This window comes from Enoplosus armatus, chromosome 7 (assembly GCF_043641665.1).
Source record: "Enoplosus armatus isolate fEnoArm2 chromosome 7, fEnoArm2.hap1, whole genome shotgun sequence".
Classification (NCBI taxonomy): Eukaryota; Metazoa; Chordata; class Actinopteri; order Centrarchiformes; family Enoplosidae; genus Enoplosus; species Enoplosus armatus.
In genome coordinates, this window is record NC_092186.1 from 11601032 (window position 1) to 11619454 (window position 18423).

Here is an 18423-nt window from a genome sequence, read left to right on the forward strand (position 1 = left end):
TTTAAACTACCATGAATCTGAAAATAAAATCAATTAAAGCTGCATTAACCATAATGTTTATATTAACAATGGATCAAATTACTAATTGTAATATTAAAGGGGTCGCTTGTAATGATGAACTCATAGAGGATTATCACCTGAATCTGCAGGTCCCCTCAGCTCTACGGACATCTTTCAGCTCACTGTTTTGGTTTTCAGGCCTGCAACCACTGTCGTGGTTCACTCTCACAGCTCTCATCAGTGTTGTCTCTGGAGGCTTAAGCGGCAAAGCTCTAAAATAACCCACTGTAAACTACATTCCCAGCACCAAACTGCACACAGACACAGTTAGCGACTAGCTGGTGAACATACTGGAGTATTTAGCGGCTGAAGAACCAGATGTTTCCCCCAGGAGTTGGTGGAGACCAGAGATAAAAGAGAGTGAATATTTGACTTACATTTGTAAGGTGAACACAAACATGACTCCACATGAATGCTAATGTTGCTCCATATCTGTTGGATGTGTAAATGGGTAATAAGTGTTTGCTGATATTGACGTTACATGTCGGTGTTTCTGCTGCCTCCAAGTGCCCAAAAAATCAGTTATTGAAGGTTTAAAGTAATAGTCAAGAAATACAAATCAAAGCATGTAGCACAGAGATTGTGTGGGTTGTTGTTAGCAATAATCTATTGTTTTATGGGCCTTTATGGGAGTGTAAGTGCAGGGAAATCAATGATAAGGTATCAACAGAAATCAGAACGCAGCTCCTCCTCAATGAGTTCGATATCTAATTGACAAAATTCCATCAAACATGGAAACAAAACTCACTCAAGTGCAATGAATAATAGTTGTAATCCCTCCTAATGAATGATGAAGGACTGATCATTTGCCCTCAGAAATGACCAACTGAGGGATAATACTGATGACAACTGAGCAAAATTTTTCTCCACAAATGACTGTATGATGTGTTAGTATATGAAACCCCAGAGCGCTGAATCAATATCTGCTGCTAGGCTCGGCCTAATGTGCTCCCCGTGGGACTGGACGCCATATTGCTTTGAGTGAGTGTCAATGGTTAAGTTGATTACCACATTATGAAAGCAGCACTCAGTAGCCTGGCTGTGTCTTTTATACTCAACTGTCTCTCTCTCTAGCACAAAGCACACACAAACTTCTTCTCCACCTCGCATGACTCAGTTGCAGGGGCACACGAGGTTACAATCTGCAGCCATTGTGCACATCAGCAGCGTGAAAGGGTCCCTGTGGGCCAGTGCTCGCAGCAAGGCTCTCCCACACAGAGAAATAAATGTGTGGTGGAGGCAGACAGAGAGGGAGAGAGAGAGAGAGAGAGAGAGAGAGAGAGAGGTGGGCGAGGGAAGAGCGAGAAATTAAGACGAGGGAGTCGGGGAAGTGAGAATGTGGGAGGGACAGAGCGAGGAAGAGACGGATGTTGCCCGTTAACCTCAGACAGGAATATGGGCAAGAAAATGTTCTTTCCACCCTGACGTAAGTACCAATAAAGAGCCCACTCCTCCCTGCTGTGTGTGTGTGTGTGTGTTTAACTGTTTTAGTGTGTGTGTGAGAGAGTGAAATAGAGCCCAAAGTGTGAAAGTCCTTATTAGGGTACAGCATGTTCTTGGCTGCTAGTGTGATTTAAGTCCAAATTAAATAAATCTGAGCCAAATCCACATCCATAACTGAAACTTTGTCTTTATGATGAAAAATCAGTCGTTGGTTTGTCACAAATGAGAATCTTACTGCTGAGTTTGCAAACATTACTGATGCAAACACACCTTCAGCAGCTTCTGAAACATTAATAACTTGGACTCAGGCGTTAATCCCTGTATTAAAAGACCTGCCAATCAGTTTGGGAGGGATAGCAGGTTTCTGTGTTTTTAATTTTCTTTCTTTGTGGGATGACCTTCATGTTTATATGTGGATCACAGATTGGGCCTCTCAGTAATGAGCCTGCAACACCTCAAAGCCTTTAAGGGAAAATGAGATGAGGGAAAAGGTTTTGAAGTTTGATTGATTCTTAGCCAAACTGTGAAACAGCTATACAAGTTGTAAAACATTCATTTTAGGATGATTATTCCCCACAAAGAAAGATATTAGATATCATTGTCAGATAAAATCAGAGACTGCTCTCTGTTTGGATGGTCTAAGGGGCATCTATTGTAAGCTACTTAGCCTTTTAGCATGACTGTGTTGTCATGTCATGTGTAGCTAGATTTAGCTACTGCATTATTTTTTCAGTAACAGTAGGTCAGTAAATTGGCTTTAGCTGTAATATATGTGACTGCAGTCCAACTAGCCTTAGTTAGCCAGAGCGCGGTGACTGTGGTTTGGTTTTTACCTTCTTTTACTGTTGTTCCCACAAATGTAACACTTTTTTTTCCCACAAAGGTTACACATTTCTGTGGCATAATGACTTTTATAAGGTAAAACTAATAAAAGTCATAAAAAATAACAAAAGTAAGAGAAAAGGAGGCTTTAAGATGGAAGCACTGCATTGCACATGCAAGTTTTGTCCAAATATTTCTAAAGAAATATCTTTGTGTGTGTGAATGTCATGGTAATGTAATGATTCATATCTTAATAAGATTTAAATTTCATGAATCAAAAAGGTTTGTAGTGGGCTACTTCTTTTATGTTGGCAGGTTTATATAATGGCGGGACAAATCTGTCTCTTTCACAACAGTTGGCTGTGTGTGTGTGTGTGTGTGTGTGTGTGTGTGTGTGTGTGTGTGCATGCGTGCATGCAAACATTGCCCACATAGAGAGTATGAGTCAACTCTGAGAGGCAAAGGGATGGATCCCTGCCTGGATGCCCAGCAGGCCTTTGCTCAGTGTCTTAACTCTCTCCAGCAGTTCCTCGCTGCCTGCTACCCACTTTGGCGTAATCTACCTCTAGTAGCTCTAAACACATTCGTTTAGAAACGTGGCAGTACCAGCCTCTTAACCATCTTGCCCTGGTATAGTATAGTATAATTTTTCCATCCATCAGCACACCAACTATATTCCTGTGTAAGTCAGAGGCAGCTTCTCTCTCTCTCCTCCCCATCCATTTGTATGTAAAGCCTCTCCATGCAGATCCATACTCTCTACTGGATTACCTTGGCACAGAAGCAACTCACATGAGGCTGCAGGAGGGTAGAATTAGATGCATTTGCATTCATGCTGCAAAATCCACAAGAAGTGACCTACTTAAAGAAGCTAATTGTTCAGCGTAAATAATTATGCAACCGTCCGCGTGCATCTACTTAATGTCAAGTGCACGATTTGACGGCTCCGCTACATTGGAAATTGTTTGTGAAATTGACCAGCAGAGTAGGACGGGTTGAAATGGATAGCCAGGGAGCCTGATTGCTTTATGGTTCTGCCCTCAGTATTGTATTTTACTGCAGTCTGCCAGATTCACATTAGCTGAGCAAGCAGTCAGTGCCTGGAGCAGCACTGGTGACTTGAGCCCAGTGGTGCTGAGGAGACTGTGGCTCTGCAGGAGTTGTTTAGTGATGTGTGTGGGGACAATTTCAACAATCTCAATCATCTGACCAGGATGAGTGGTTTTCTGGTTCCCATAAGACAAGACAGTGTGTGTGTGTGTGTGTGAGTGTGTGTGTGTGTGTGTGAGTGTGTGTGTGAGTGTGGGAAAGAGAGAGATCTTCAAGGATAAACCAAGAGCACCATCTGCTGGTTCGAAGCTTTTCCATGACGCTGACACACACACATGCACAGAGTCCCTCAGAAAGCTCCCTGCAAGATCAAGCGCTGTCTATGAGAGCTGTACATCACCCTGACAGCCATTAAGGAGGCGTGAAGTCCTAAACCACCCACCCACACACTCACTCACACGCACATAAATCAGCTCTTTGGAATTACAAGTGCAGGTCTCTCGTCTCCTGAAATCACTTGTTTCCACTGAGCCGTACAGAGATAGCCTCACCAGACTGCTGTGTAAAAAACTACAATTTAATGTGCTCTATAATATTTCATGTTTGAGGCTCATAGCAGTGTGTTTTTGTTCATTAAGTTTCCATTATGGTAGAAAGCAGCATGCTTTTATCATCTGTCCATTTAAAAAAAATGAAGAAGTGCCACAATCTTTCAGCTATCTACATTCTTTCACACCTACTTTTACAAAAAAATACAACATGTGGCTCATATTTATCCTGGAGGTTTCTGTATGACACATTTTTCTATTTATTGAACCTAGTTATTTGAAGCTGAAAGCTTGCTATTTAAGCTACGCTCTCTCTGCAACCACAGTTTAACAAACCAAAAGCTTGGCAGTCCTTAAAACACACATTTATCCAAAACATAACTTAAAAAAAATATGATACAGTTCTGCTCTATCTGTCATCCATAGTTCAGTTACAGAGAGACAAATGGCTGCATGTCAAGTAGGCAACCAAAATTACAAAGCAGATGTTTTGCTATGACAGAAGAGGGACTACACGAGCCATTTGAGCCATTTGAGCCATTTGAATAATGAAAATGTATCGTAGACGTCCCCGGTGTTGAAGCCTGACACCGGGCCAAGAGGGTGAGGTTGTTTTCTTTCTTTTTTTTTGAACTGAGTAGGAAGTGCAGCGTGGAGTGACTAACACAAGGTTTTTTGTTTTGTTTACTCATTTATGTATATGGATTTTCCTCACAGAAGTTACTGTTTACGTGCCTCTGAGCAAATCTCAACACGGGCAGACTCGTCCTGTCTGCCCTGGACTGTTGATGATCTCTGATCTCTGACCTTCGCTTTAGCCAGCTGTGTGCAGGAATAAAAGCTAGACTGCAGGTTTAAAAAGGTCAGCAAACCTTCCCCGAGCAAAGTTTTTTGTGAATTGGGTATAAGATTGGACAAGTGTGCGTGGGAAAGCTTGCTTTATGTCTCACATCTTAACTGACTTTAGGAAAGCACTAGAGGGAGCTAAGGGATTGCTCAGACAGACTGAAATCATTGGTCTCTCTCTCTCTGTCTGTTTCTCATCCGTGGTGACTAAGAGCATCCAACAACAGAGAACATGGCAGAGTACTCTCATTACCTCAACGAAGAGGGAAAACATTACCAGGTGGCAGAGATCCTGGCTTAAATAAACAGAGCTGCGTCGAGACAGAACAGAAGCAAGTTGGCTTTGCCCGTCTGCCTGTGCTGTGACTGCACTATAATTAACAAAGGTTAGTAGAGGGTTACTGTAATCATATAAGAACACACAGTATAGTATTATAATAGCATGTAGAGCATTGCTGCCAACTTGTGGAACTGGGGGAACAGTTTTCTATAGACTCTACAATTCAACATATTTACAGCAAACGTCTGATGTGTGGAAAGTCATAAAGTGTTTGTATTTTGGTGCCATTTTGGTTAAATGTTTGTGTCACGGAGTCATATTGGTTTGGCACATTTTCTTCTGTCATGCACTAATTAGATGTTTTGTTTTGGCAAGAAACGTTTTTCATAGATACTGTTGATGTTATTCATAAATGCATGCACATTTTCAGACATTTCCCATTTTTTTCCTGCAAGATGGAAAGAGAATATTTCCCCCAAATGTTTACGCGTGTTCTCTGACGTCTGTTCATACTGTATCCATTAGTCAAATATACACACACAAAGCTAGGATCTCAGTCATATCAGGTGAACATCTCTTTAGACTTTAATCACAACAATCTGTAATAAAAGAATATCATATTGTCACTGTGAAAACAATGCATCTCCAAATCTTCCCCCTTGTTTTCAGCTTTGTAACAATGCATTTTTAATCTAATCTAATGGGGTTTTAATGGTTTACTTCGTTTAAGAAGAAGGAGAATTTTCTCAACCCATTAAGAAACACTTAATCCTTCAGTCTTTCTGAAAAATGCAAAATCACCAAATTTGGTTTTCTTTGGACAGTCATGAATGTCGTCTTTGTGCATGTTGTTTTTGTAAACAACTCTATGACGCTTTAGTCACCTGTTCTATTCATTCCTTTTTGTGTATCACTTTATTTTAACCCAAACATGTTTAGAATTTATAAGATTTAAAAGATTTAATAGAAAGTTTAGAACACACTATAATGTAGTTGTAAGCAGATACAAGATCTTTTTTTCTTGATGTAGTTGTCAACAACTTTAACTCCTCCTGTGAAGCAGAATGCTGTTATATAAACAGATAATCAATGACAACATACTGTAATATAACACATTACAATTATATAAATAACACCAGTAGAAAAAAGACATAAAATAGTGCAGCAGTCTGGCTGAGGGTTGATGTCAGAGCTGGTGACTTCATCTCGTCTCCAGCTCTGCAGCATCCAAGAGGCTGTCAAGGGTGAAGGCGTGTACAAGGAAAGAAACACTCAGGAAGCAGGACAGACGTGGATCATCTAACAGGCATCAGGCATCATGAGCAATGATTCAGAACACGGTGTCCTCCACCTAACACGCACAATCCATTTACCACCGAGGACAAACATGGAATCATTAGTTGTTGATGTGCTCATAAGACATTTTTGTCTCCACAGCAGCAGCAGCAGCAGCAGCAGGAGCAGCCGTCAGCAGGGGTGTAGGAGGGGTAAAAGAGGTGGGAAGCTCTCCACCCACCCTATCCCCCTCTGTTACCTTCCTCCCTCCCTCACTCCCTCACTCGCGCTGCTCTCTCGCTCAGTCTCTGGACTCACTGCGGAACCTGGAAGCGAAGATGCGGGCGGTCGGGGCCGTGGCAGTCGGTGTGCTGTGGGCGCTGCTGGTCGCTCTGGTGCCCGGCGGTGTGTCGGAGCTGGAGACGCTGGTGCAGGAGCCGTTCAAGGCCGAGTCCACCCTGCTGAAGCCAAAGGTTATGATCGCCATTGTGGCTCGCAACGCAGCGCACAGCCTGCCACAATACCTGGGCTGCATCGAGAGGCTGGACTACCCGAAGGAGCGCATAGCGATCTGGTGAGAGACGCACAAACAGGGATGCAAGAGGGGCAATTTGTGGGATGGAGGTGACTTTTTTGGCTGATATGACTCTTACAATAAGTTTTTAAACGATGTTATGCAAAGATTTCTGCACGTGTGGGTCCTTTTTTTTTTTTTTTTTTTTTTTTTTTAAATCATAGCCAGTTTTTAGAGTTATAGCCATGTTTTTTCCATAGTTTCAGATGTGCATTTTCAGAGCACATACGGTGCATGATGTGGACGGTGATCTGCAGCGGAGCGTGCTGTAATGAACAGCAGCGTGTGTCCGCGTTAATGATAATAACAGATTGTCAGCGTCGGCTCACAGACCTGTTGCTACGTTTTACGATGCACTTACCTCGCGTGTCTGCCGGCGTCCAAATTGCACGCTGTGGGAGAAGATGAAAGAGCTGCTGTGCATGTTGGGTTAGACTTAACCCTTAATCACCGCTCCCTCCGTCTGATTCAGCACAAACCTGCGGAAACGAAGCTTTAAAACAGCAGGGCTAGTAGGTATGAAGGGGGGGGGGGGGGGGGGGGGGGTCACCCCAGGTAGGGTCCTGTGGTCTGTTTGGTCTCAGACGGAGATAATATTAAGTTATCAAACAGGGACCCTGCAGGTGAAGGGATGAAAGGAGACATTGAGTTGGTCTGACAGCAGGACTGGAGGGGGGTGTGTGAGTTCTGGGAAGTCATGCGTAAAATGTGTGTGTGTGCGCCTTTGTATGAGGGTTATGCGGGCTGGTGGATAAGATAGAAAATCAAACAGAATCTGAGAGATTTCTGACTGGAGGCAGGTTGATTATGACTGGTAGGGTGGAGATAACAGTCACATGCAGCTCTGGTGGTGGATGTTTGCAGTGATTTTCCCCTCAGTGTCCATCTCCCAGAGACCCATTCTTCTGTTTTGTTTCCCACCCTAACCCTTGCTGAAAGTCTTGCTTTTGTTTGCACTTCACTAAAACACACACACACACACACACACACATACACACACACACACACATGCACGCTTGAGAAACTCAATACAGAGAGGGGCCCTTCTCTCTGGAGCAAAGTGCCACAGTGGCTGAGCTAACATGGCCTTTGTGAGTGGTTTAACTAACAGAGGAAGGGCCCCATCAGTTATGAGTGGAGTCTCTCCGCCCTGCATTCAGTGCAGCCAGAAAAAAAAAAAGAAATCAGTGTATATTTGAGGCAGATCAGTCCTTGTGTGTGTTTGTTGTAATGGCAACGTGTCACTGACAGAGAAATGTATCATGAGAGAACAATGACTCACACGTAAACACACACATAAGGTCATTTCAGCAGCCACAGCACGGCCTATAGTCTTTCCACTACCACTACTACTACCTTATTTGCCACACACTCATCAACTGTCAACAAGTATTCATATAAGAGTTTATGATGCATTATGCTTTAAAACCAGCAAGATTATTAGTGAACACATATGAGCCTATACAGCACATGTGGGAAATTGTGGGGGCAGCATGAGGGTTGTCCAAGAGGCCGTTAAATGATCAGTTGAAACTACTGAATCGAGAGCAGTATCTGTAGTATGTGGTGCTGCTTTGTTTCGGTGGCGATTCTAAATTTGATGAAAAAAGAGTGGAAATGGTAAACAGTGGAAATACTTAAACCATCTTACATATTGTTAAAGGGATGGTTTTACTAGTATAAAAAAGTTAATTGGCCTTTTGTGGCCAAATTGGAAAATTATGTTTTACTCAACATAACTCATGCAGCTCTGTGCCTCTTTTGTTTCTCTTTATTATTGCCCAACATGTAAGCCAAACCACCCAATAAATGCCAAATTGTAATTCAACTCTCACTAAAAGCATTAATCCACATTTCACAGTGTGTCACAGAGCACTAACCGATTGAATTATGACACTCAGGACAACTACAGTTTAAAACCCAAACGTTGCGTTTAAAGAGAAGAAGTAAATTACTTTGACTTAGTACTACTTAGTGTGGCATTTGACAGTACAGAGTTGAAGAAGCTTGGCGATGACGTGAGATGGGGGACCCCTCCTGGACTCAAGCCAAGGACTTTGCGGTTATATGATACACATCTCCACCCGTAAAGCAGCCAGATTGCTCCACTTTACTACCAGATCATGGACAGACGGATGTAAAGAAGCAGGGGTACTATCAAGAAGAAACAGATAGTACCACCAGTGTCTGCGTGGGAAGGGACACAATGTTCCTCTCACTAGTTCCTCTCTGGAGCTTCAGGCTTGAGCAGAACAGAGGATTGTTTTTCCTCTTCGTCTCCCCTCTACTCATTTCAAACATGCAATCTAAAGGAGACCGAGCAAGGAGGAGTAGAAAAGAGGGATGTAGATGATTAAATATAATGATAAGGGTGGAGATAAACCAGGAGAGACACTCGTGCTCTCTTTATTGTGTCGCAGAAACATCAGCAGGACGCCAGCAAAAGTTGTTTTTTGTGGCTGTGTTAATGTGTGGTTGTTCTGCATCTGTGTGAACGTCTGCAATTGAGATGATCTGGAGAGTCTAATATTACCATTTCATATGAGATTTACAGTGAGAATCACAAATCAATGGAAAAAGTGGAGAATCTAAATGGTAGCAGGTGCTGTTGAAACGACATGATGACAACAGTCTTAAAGAGTCTTAAAGTGCTTAACGACCGGGCCAGATGACAAAATCATGCATGTTTCCAAAAGATCTAGGCAGGCTCTGGTCGGTATGAGGATGTTGGGAGGACCAAAGTTTCCAGTTCGAGCCTGTTCACAGGATAATCTGCACTGATCATCCAGGTCAGGACTCCTCCACCCTATTACTTCAGCCCCTGACTCACCCCGACAGTTCGGATGGTCAGTAAAATCTGCCTTCAGAAGTTTTTGCCTCTGCAAGTGGGTGCAGGTCTTGCAGAGAAGTGGCAGAGCGGTGAGAAAGACTCTCACACTGCTGTTGAAGAATGGAAGAATGCAGGAATTTAGAGAAGGGGGTGGGGGGGGGGGGGGGTCGGGCGGAGAGAAGGTGGTCAACAATGCTGGGAAATTACCCAGAGGGCATTTAACAGGTTGGTTAATCCACATTCCCACAGTAGCCTGACCATGTGTACTCTCCTCTTCCACTTAGTTCTGTTGCTGCTTCTTTTGTCCTAACAGGACGGCGGTGAACTGTAAGACGCTACGGGACAATTCATATGTGTCAGCTCTCACCACAGTCTTTGGGTGATTTACATCTCTCATGTGTAAAGGTGCACTGTCACACCGTGGTCAGCAAGAAGCCTCAGTGGTTAGCAATGCCACCACGCAGCAAGAGGGTGCTGGGTTTGAACCTGACGACCCCACTGGGGTCTTGATTTGTTGTTCCTGTGTCTGCATGAGTTTTCCTCGCTCAGCTCAAAGACGTGCAAGTCGGATGAATTGGGAAGTTTCCAATTGATGAGAATATGAATTTGAATGTTGTTGTCTGTCCAGGATGTATGAACCTGCATACATGTTAGCTTAGCTTAGCATAGAGACTGGAAATAGCTAGCCTGGCTCTCTCCAAAGGTTTAACAATAAAATAAAAACTAAGTGTAGAATTGTCAAGTTGTGGTTTTACAGGGGGTTAAGTTCTGGATTATATCTTGATCCTAGAGTCTTATTGTCACTTAGAAGACTCCAGTCTCTGTGTTAAGCTAAGCTAACTCTCTCATGGCTGCAGTTCCAAAACGATTTCTTTAACTACACTGAGATACAAACACATGGAATACATAACAATGGAGAGCCACCGAAAACATCGAGAAAGGGACGGATAACATGCAACTAAAGTTACATAGTTACACAGCCTTAGACCTCATGGCTAACTGGGCTCCCCATGAGAGAGAGGTTAAGTTGAGAATTCAACGGCTTTTATCTTTTGCCAGTTAACGGTTGAGTTTTGCACCCGGCCTACAGGAGTTGCTGTTTTGCAGTAAGCAGCTTCAAAGGAAATCATAGAGGGTTTCATAAGCAGTGTGTGTGACTGTGTGTTTGTCTTAACACCTGAGGCACGCTGCATTATTCTGCTCCTGACGCTGCTTGTCGCTGGCTGCCTGCTGCTTATTGCCTGCCGGCTGTGTTCATGTGGCGGAGTGCTTTCCCAGGTGCTGAGCTGGAAGTTGAGATGATGATTTGTGGACTTACAGACAGACTGGACCATAAAGAGGATCTCAGAGCGCTGACGTCATTGGACTTCCCCTCAGGACTGGCTTTGTCGCTTTCATTATGTTGTTGTTTTACTCATTTATCATATAACCACATATTCCATATTTCTATTCAGAGACAATGCAGGGATAGGGATGGATTTGTGGAAAGACTTTTAACTACCAACTATATCTATTATTGTTATACAACCGCTGGTACAACCACTGTAAATCCAAGGTATGATGTGACTCTATAAGTTATAAGTCATTTTCCACAGCTGCCCAAATACGCACATGCTGACTGCCTCAGTGACAGAGATATACTGTACTGTCAGACACTGAGAAATGTTTTATGTAATTGTATCCTGTATCTTTTATATCAGATTGATGTGTGACTTAATGCCAGATCCAGCTCCCCTCAAGCATTAGATAGAAATGATTTTGCCCAATGTGATATGACGTAACATGACATAAACAGTATTTAAGCTATTTTGACAAGTGCAAAGAGTTATACAGCAATAAATGGACCATTAACAATTAGACTTGAACGCTGAGTGAAAGTCTGTTTGACTGTATGATTTATGCTGATTGCAGTGTTGGGATTTGTAGAGGCCTGCCCTTTTGCCCTTTAAACTGCTTCTTTCCTTGCCTGGTGGCTTTTATCCTGTAAATCTGGCGTTTTCTTACTTTCTTGAAAATAAATCTCAGCGTCCTCTCATGCGGACAGAGCAGCAACTAACCCACTATGGACCTGTGGAGGTAAAGAGAAGAATACAAATGCTCTGCGCAGACATCTACAGCATCTGAAACAACAAGGCAACATTATGCATGTATCCAGGGGAGCCCCTCCTGCTGAAAATGCATTCCCACGCACATGCTTGTGCATGCTAGAGGACTCACAGAGAGTCTGTGGACGCCACTGATGGTTTGATCAGGTTTTGTGAAGTCAGTGTTTAGCTTTGTTAGCTGCTATTTACAAAACAGAAAATGGACAGAATCAAACAGGCTACAAAGGTTATCAGTTATGTGATGTTGGATGGTCGGGCTAGGAGTTTCCTCATGCCAGGTGTGTTACCTCAGGCCCCATTTCTCTGTGGGAGCACTTCAGCGAATCACAAATTGTTCCTGGTTTTGTCAAGCAGGGAGTTTGTCCATTATAGGAGAGCGGTTTATCCAAGTGTGTGGAATGAATTATCAGGATAAAATAGGCTATTGTGTGTTATCTGGTGCACAACATGGGCATTTGTGAATGATTAGCAGCATGTGCATTTGGTGTGTGTCAATATCTATTAGATCACTATTGACTGTCTTTAATGTTCTGGTGCAAGTACGGGGATACATGTGCAAACATTTGTGTGTCTCTTTTCACATGTGTCTGTGTGTATTTGAATACTTTTACACACATAATGGGTGTGTGTTTCTGCTCTGCTCCTCTGGCTCAGTCCTTATTTTCCATTCGCTTCCCTAATTACCTCATAAGGCTCACAGTAAGCCAGAACTTCCACATGTAAAGTAACAGGCCGCAATCATCTCTGACCTCCAAATCAGTATCACCTGAGGAGTCACATCCAATCTGTGGGAAACTGAATACCTGATCATAATCTCCAGAAACGCAGCTCATAATGAGACAAATTCCCTAGAGCAGAGGAAGATGTACCTCATACGAACTTCGATAGCTACTCATATTCTCACCATTTTGGAACATTTTACTGAACATCAAAGCCACCGACTCAACTGACACAGACACAACTAGTTTAAGTTGAGTCTCAGATGGCTTCAAATGAAATAGTCAGAACACACCTGGCAGCACCTCGTCGCCACCCCGCCGTGAGAAAGTCAGCCATTGCTTTCCCCGAGTGATGCAACCACATCTGGAGTATGTTCCCTCCATATCAAACATGCCTAATGTTTGAAAGACATTGCTTGCGTCGCTTTGGACAGTGAAATTTCACCACTGAAAATGTGAGAGGGACAAAATTGTATCTGTTTAAATTAAGTAAATTACTACAATGAAATGCTGTTATTCTATATATTTCTTATTGTCAACAAATCAACATGTCTGCTTCTCAATACTTGACTATATTGCTATACTACTTAAATTTACCCCGGCCTTCTGCCCCAACCCCAAGAAGTACATTTTAAAAAACAACTTTTTTCAAAATACATCTCAGTGATTTCCTAAAATAGCTTGGCACTGTAGTCTTTAACAAATGTTACTCAAATAGGAGTAAAACTTTTTTCAGCTGTGGATTAATACACATTTGGTAGTGAAGTGAGCGTGCAGTCGCAGGACAGTGAATGTGTGATTGACTCAAAATAAGCTGGAGTGCAACGGTGTGACTCGTTTTTGTTTTTTTTCCAGTTCTGGTGTGAAGAGCACACTAAGCACATGGCTTATAGCTGGTGACACATGGACATTGAGTCTAACTCGAGACGTATTGAGTCACGTTTTTTTATACCTGCAGGGTATCTGTGGAAATAAAGAAATCTCACACATAATGATGGGGTGTTATGTGCAGAAATTACTATGTGGTCCAATGTCCATTTTCCAAACACAGTGACTTCAGAGCCTAATCTTTGCCAGGCCTTCACTGAGCCTTCATTGAGCCAAACTATGTAAAGCTGAAGGGATGCAGCTGACGATGTTGTACCTGCCAACACTCCAGCCCTCTCCTCTCTGCCGTGTAGCAAGAAGGTATTCGTGGGAAAGTCTGTCTCTGTAGACCCAACATATCTGTTCAATCAAATGCAGTAAACAAAGGGAATTGATTTTCCAATCCCTGAGCCCTCTCTCTCTCCCCCCTGGAGTGGAAATGGTTGTTCCTGGCTCCGGACTGTGAATTCTTGCTTAGATGCCCCATGTGTTCCTGCACACTTCCAGCAGTATTGTCAGAGCCTGGCAGCACAGCAAAGACAGCTGGCAAATGGGTTGGCAAACGCTGAAACACGATGGTATCTTGGTACGAGCCCTCTCATCTGGAGAGGGAGAGGCCTGGATATGGATTGAGATTAGGTGATGTGGAGGTAAAGAGAGCGAGAGAATGGAAGAAAGAAACAGGTCCACTGTTCATCAGTCAGGTAAAGCGTTTGGAGCAATGTTTGATGAACAGTGGAGTATTCATTAGAAAGACTGGTGCTCATGTTGTCATAGAGGAAATATAATTTTAGCACCATCCATCTATCTGTCTGTCTACCACCATGCCCCCCCCCCCCCCCCCCCCCATTTCCTCCCTCTTTCCCGACATCCTTCGGTTCCTCCATCACTTCTTCCATCTGTTTCTTTGAGTTTTCACTCACTTTTTCTCTCTTTTTTTTGCTCTCTTCTTGTCTTCTTTCACAACCAGAGTGTGTTTCAAATAATGACTTGCTTTGACTGCATGACTTGCTTTGGATGTTTACATAGTGCAAATACTAACTTGTGTCCATAATAAAAGTAAAATAAGTATTAAAACAGTTCAATACCCATTAATGCAATAAAGGTAAATATAACAATAGCCTCAAAGTGTTTTACAACAAATATTTAGGTCCCAAAAAATGACATGGTCTGCATCATCTGCAAAATCAAAGCTGAGCTGGGAGAAGCTTGCTCTTATGAGGACTGAGCTAGTATCTAGAGAATTTACCAAATTGGTTCAGAACTGCAGGGAAAGACGGTACTAGATAGACTTGGAGACATACAAAAGTAGATCATTAGCATATAGTGACATACCTTCAGGTACGGTTTATCCTGGAGCCAAATGGCTAAAAAGCTCAGGGCCAGGGCATTTGAATTTTATTCAACCATGTAAATGTACAACTTTCTCAGAGCTTCAGAAAAACTACTGTTGAGCGTGTGACGTCATTGCACTGTAAACTCTATGGGAAGACGGCAAAACCTTTTTGGTTGAACAGCTCTTTTTTGGGGGGATTAATGGCTACCATCTTGGAGTCCTGTCACCGGTCTGTGCAGAGACCATTGCAGCATCTCCTATTTCAACTCAGGCTCCTTATGAGTTCTGATGTACAAAGTTGAATAGCTCCAGTGCAAATGCTCAGCAAAAGTAATAGTGTAGTTGTGGAGGCCAGGCTTCTCATCCGGTCTCCTACCAACAGTGAACACTGGTTTTCTTTAATATTTAACCATGATGAATGTCTTTTCCTAGTCTTGAATATAAATACTGAATATTACACTTCAGTGCAAGTCTGCCGGCATCGGCTGCTTTTGTTGACCCTGAGAGTCATGAGGAATTTCAGTCAGGAGGTCCCGTCTCACCAACCCCTCCTTCCACCCTCCCTCCCACTCTTCTTTTCCCTTTCCCCTCCATCTATTTCACCCATCTAACCCCTCCTCTTTCTCCTTTGCCCCGCTAGACCATCAAGAGGCCTGCAGCCACGTCAGCCTCCACAGGAGAGACTATACTACAAAGTCAACACAGACACACACACACACACACACACACACACTTGCATGGTTATTATGTTTTAAAGGCATCTACGCTCAGGTCTGAAAGAGGCATTGTTGCTTCTTAATGACATGCAGCACCCAGTCATTATTGGCAGGGATATTAGATAGTTTATTTAATCAACAGTCGGCTGACACCGGCCTGCTGGAGCCTCTCAGATCTGTGTTTACCTGAAAGGGCCAGTCTCAGAGACAAGCCTCTGTGTTTAAAGCCAGATGTCAGCCTTGGACACACTTCTTGTTACCTGACACACTCCTGCAGTGGATAACCGGTAATAAGTGGGAAGCAGAGAGCCAGAGAGAGTGATGAAGTGGGTTGATAATCACATGACGCAGATGTGACCAATGTATTACTACATTTTACTGCATGATTGCTGCAGTGCAATCGGACCAAACCAAATAGGTTTCACAGCAATTTTGACACTTATGCAAATATACAAATTATTGGTAATATATCTATAATATGGCTATTACTTTTCATAAAATGTGATTTTGTGCTTTTTATAGGATGATAAAGAAAAACTAGGACTGACTTTTTAATTGCCACACGGACATTTGGGCAAGACGCTCCTCTACAGCGTGTATTCTGCTTTTCATAGAATATCATACAAACCAGTATCAGAATCGGCATTTGTCATTTTGTTATCTACAAACTACATGTTTTGTCTTTGCCATTATGTCTGCTCTGTAATGTTGACAATAATACTGTAGCTTGCAGCTGCAGCACTGATTAAGAACAGGTGTAAGATGTGGATGATTTGAGATGTGCACAAGAGGGACCAGAGACGACATGAGCGGGATCGATGCATCTAAGTAGGTGAAAGGACAGATGACGGTAATAATATGATAATGACGGAGGAAATAAATGGACATCTCATGAAGTGATAGAGAGAGGGAGGGTGGGTGTGGCGTGTAGGTGAGGCCTGGGGAAGCATGTGTTGTCCAGATGCTGATCATAAAGACAGAAAAGGGGAGAGGAAGCCTAACCCCAAATGCTGCAGGCAGCAGAATTATGAGGCTGCAGCTTACTGTAAACTTCAAAACAGGAATGAGGAGAGACAAGGCAAGACAGAAAAGATACAGAGGTATCGAGGAATGAGGAGGTTATCAGCCTAAAGAACCCAGATTATTGTATCTGTGGATCGTGTGCAAAGATACATACTATCACCTTGGATCTTCATTTGAATATTGTCACAGAAATCCATGAAATGTTGCTAGCTGTGTATAGATGTGTCACCATAGTCAGATAAATATGAATAATCCTGTAGTTTCAGAGACATGAGCTCGGCACAGTTGAAGCATTTGGCAGAAACTCCGCCGGCTCTTTGACTTGGCGCTGAGGTCTCAGTACAGTACAGTTCAGCTGCAATGGCTTATCTTGCCTGAAGGTAGAGGAAATTGAGGAGGAGAAGGAGCACATAGTTGCCTCCTGAAGAAGGACAAACACGTCCCATCGAAATTCAGGCTTGTTTTCTTGTCTGTGCTTCGCCTGATCAAACGTGTAGCAGACCCATGAGCAGAAACACTGTGTGCATGTGTTGCCTTGATGTATACATTACTTAGTTTCCAGAAACCATAAAGCACACTGAGATGTAATGTTGGTAAATCACACAGTGTACTCAGAGTCCTGAGTGCTCGGAGGGGCTGGGCAGTGGGAGGGATGGGCTTGTAGGATGTGCTTGTGAAAAACAAGGGCCAGCAAGCAACCCTAACGCTAAATGTATCATCCTCAGTAGATGCATTTTGTACACCCAAAAGCTTCATAACACAGTTAAGGCAATGCTTCCCTTTTATTGACTAATTCTGCATGTTTATTGAAGCAATTGCTCCCACATTTCTTTTTTTTTAACAATTCCTAAGAGTTTTCTATTCTTTTGTTGACAACCTTCAACCTTTACCGACAAATTACCTGGACACAGGAAGCATATGTCCTGCCAAGAAGAGCCAGTAAAACAAAACCAAAAAACACACAAAAAAGGATTCTAGTGAGGCTTAATGTTCCTTCTGATTTTTTGAGCCAATGGGAAAATAAGCCTCATTACCATTGTAATGCGAAATCTATAAAAGAAAGTTTTTCATCATTTATAGGTTTGGAAAGGTTTTACTGAACTCTGTATGGAATTCTTTATCAATGAGGACGTTTTAGAACAATTCTGCACATTTTTAGTTTATGTTTAGCAGTAAAATAAAGTGATGCAAACACAAATCCTCTTTTATTTTCCTCTCTCTTTCAACCCCTCCGTCCCCTCTATCCCACACTCCTTCTTGCTGACTTGTATACTTATAAACATACACTGTACCTTCTGTATGTTCCCACATACTGTAGCATGTATTGTTCTTTACTTTACTCTACAGATGTTTCCTCCTTTTAAATCCCTGCCTGGAACTGAGTCTTTGGAGGATGGCATGTAGGAACACATTTATTTCCCCCAGCGATTCGCAGTTTAGCGGTTGACAAAGCGTGTAAATATGTGTACACATCTACTCATTACCAGCGAGTCAGATGTTTCAGTGTGTTTCTAGCCTGCGATAAAAAAACACAACAGCTACTCATCAAGGGCCGACTTCCTCCTTTATTGCAGTTATGCGCTAATAAACACATGCATGTGCTTGCATACACATGTTTCTTCCTTTTACACACATATTCACAACCTTTAACACACACTCAAACAGATACATTTAAAATTGTAAACCACCACTTGTGCAACAGATAAATCACCAGTCGCACTGCTGTTAAAACAACATTCCCAGGACACAAAAATGAACGTCTTTATGTTTTGTCACCCATCTGCAAGTGTAGGCACGCATGAACACACACACTATTAAAATTATTGACCGCTGTGTCTCCTTCAGGCTCACGGCTCCTCTCCAGCTGCTGGTGTTGCCTGATGAGCTATTTATCTGTCTGACTGAAGATTATTGAAATTCCAAACATAA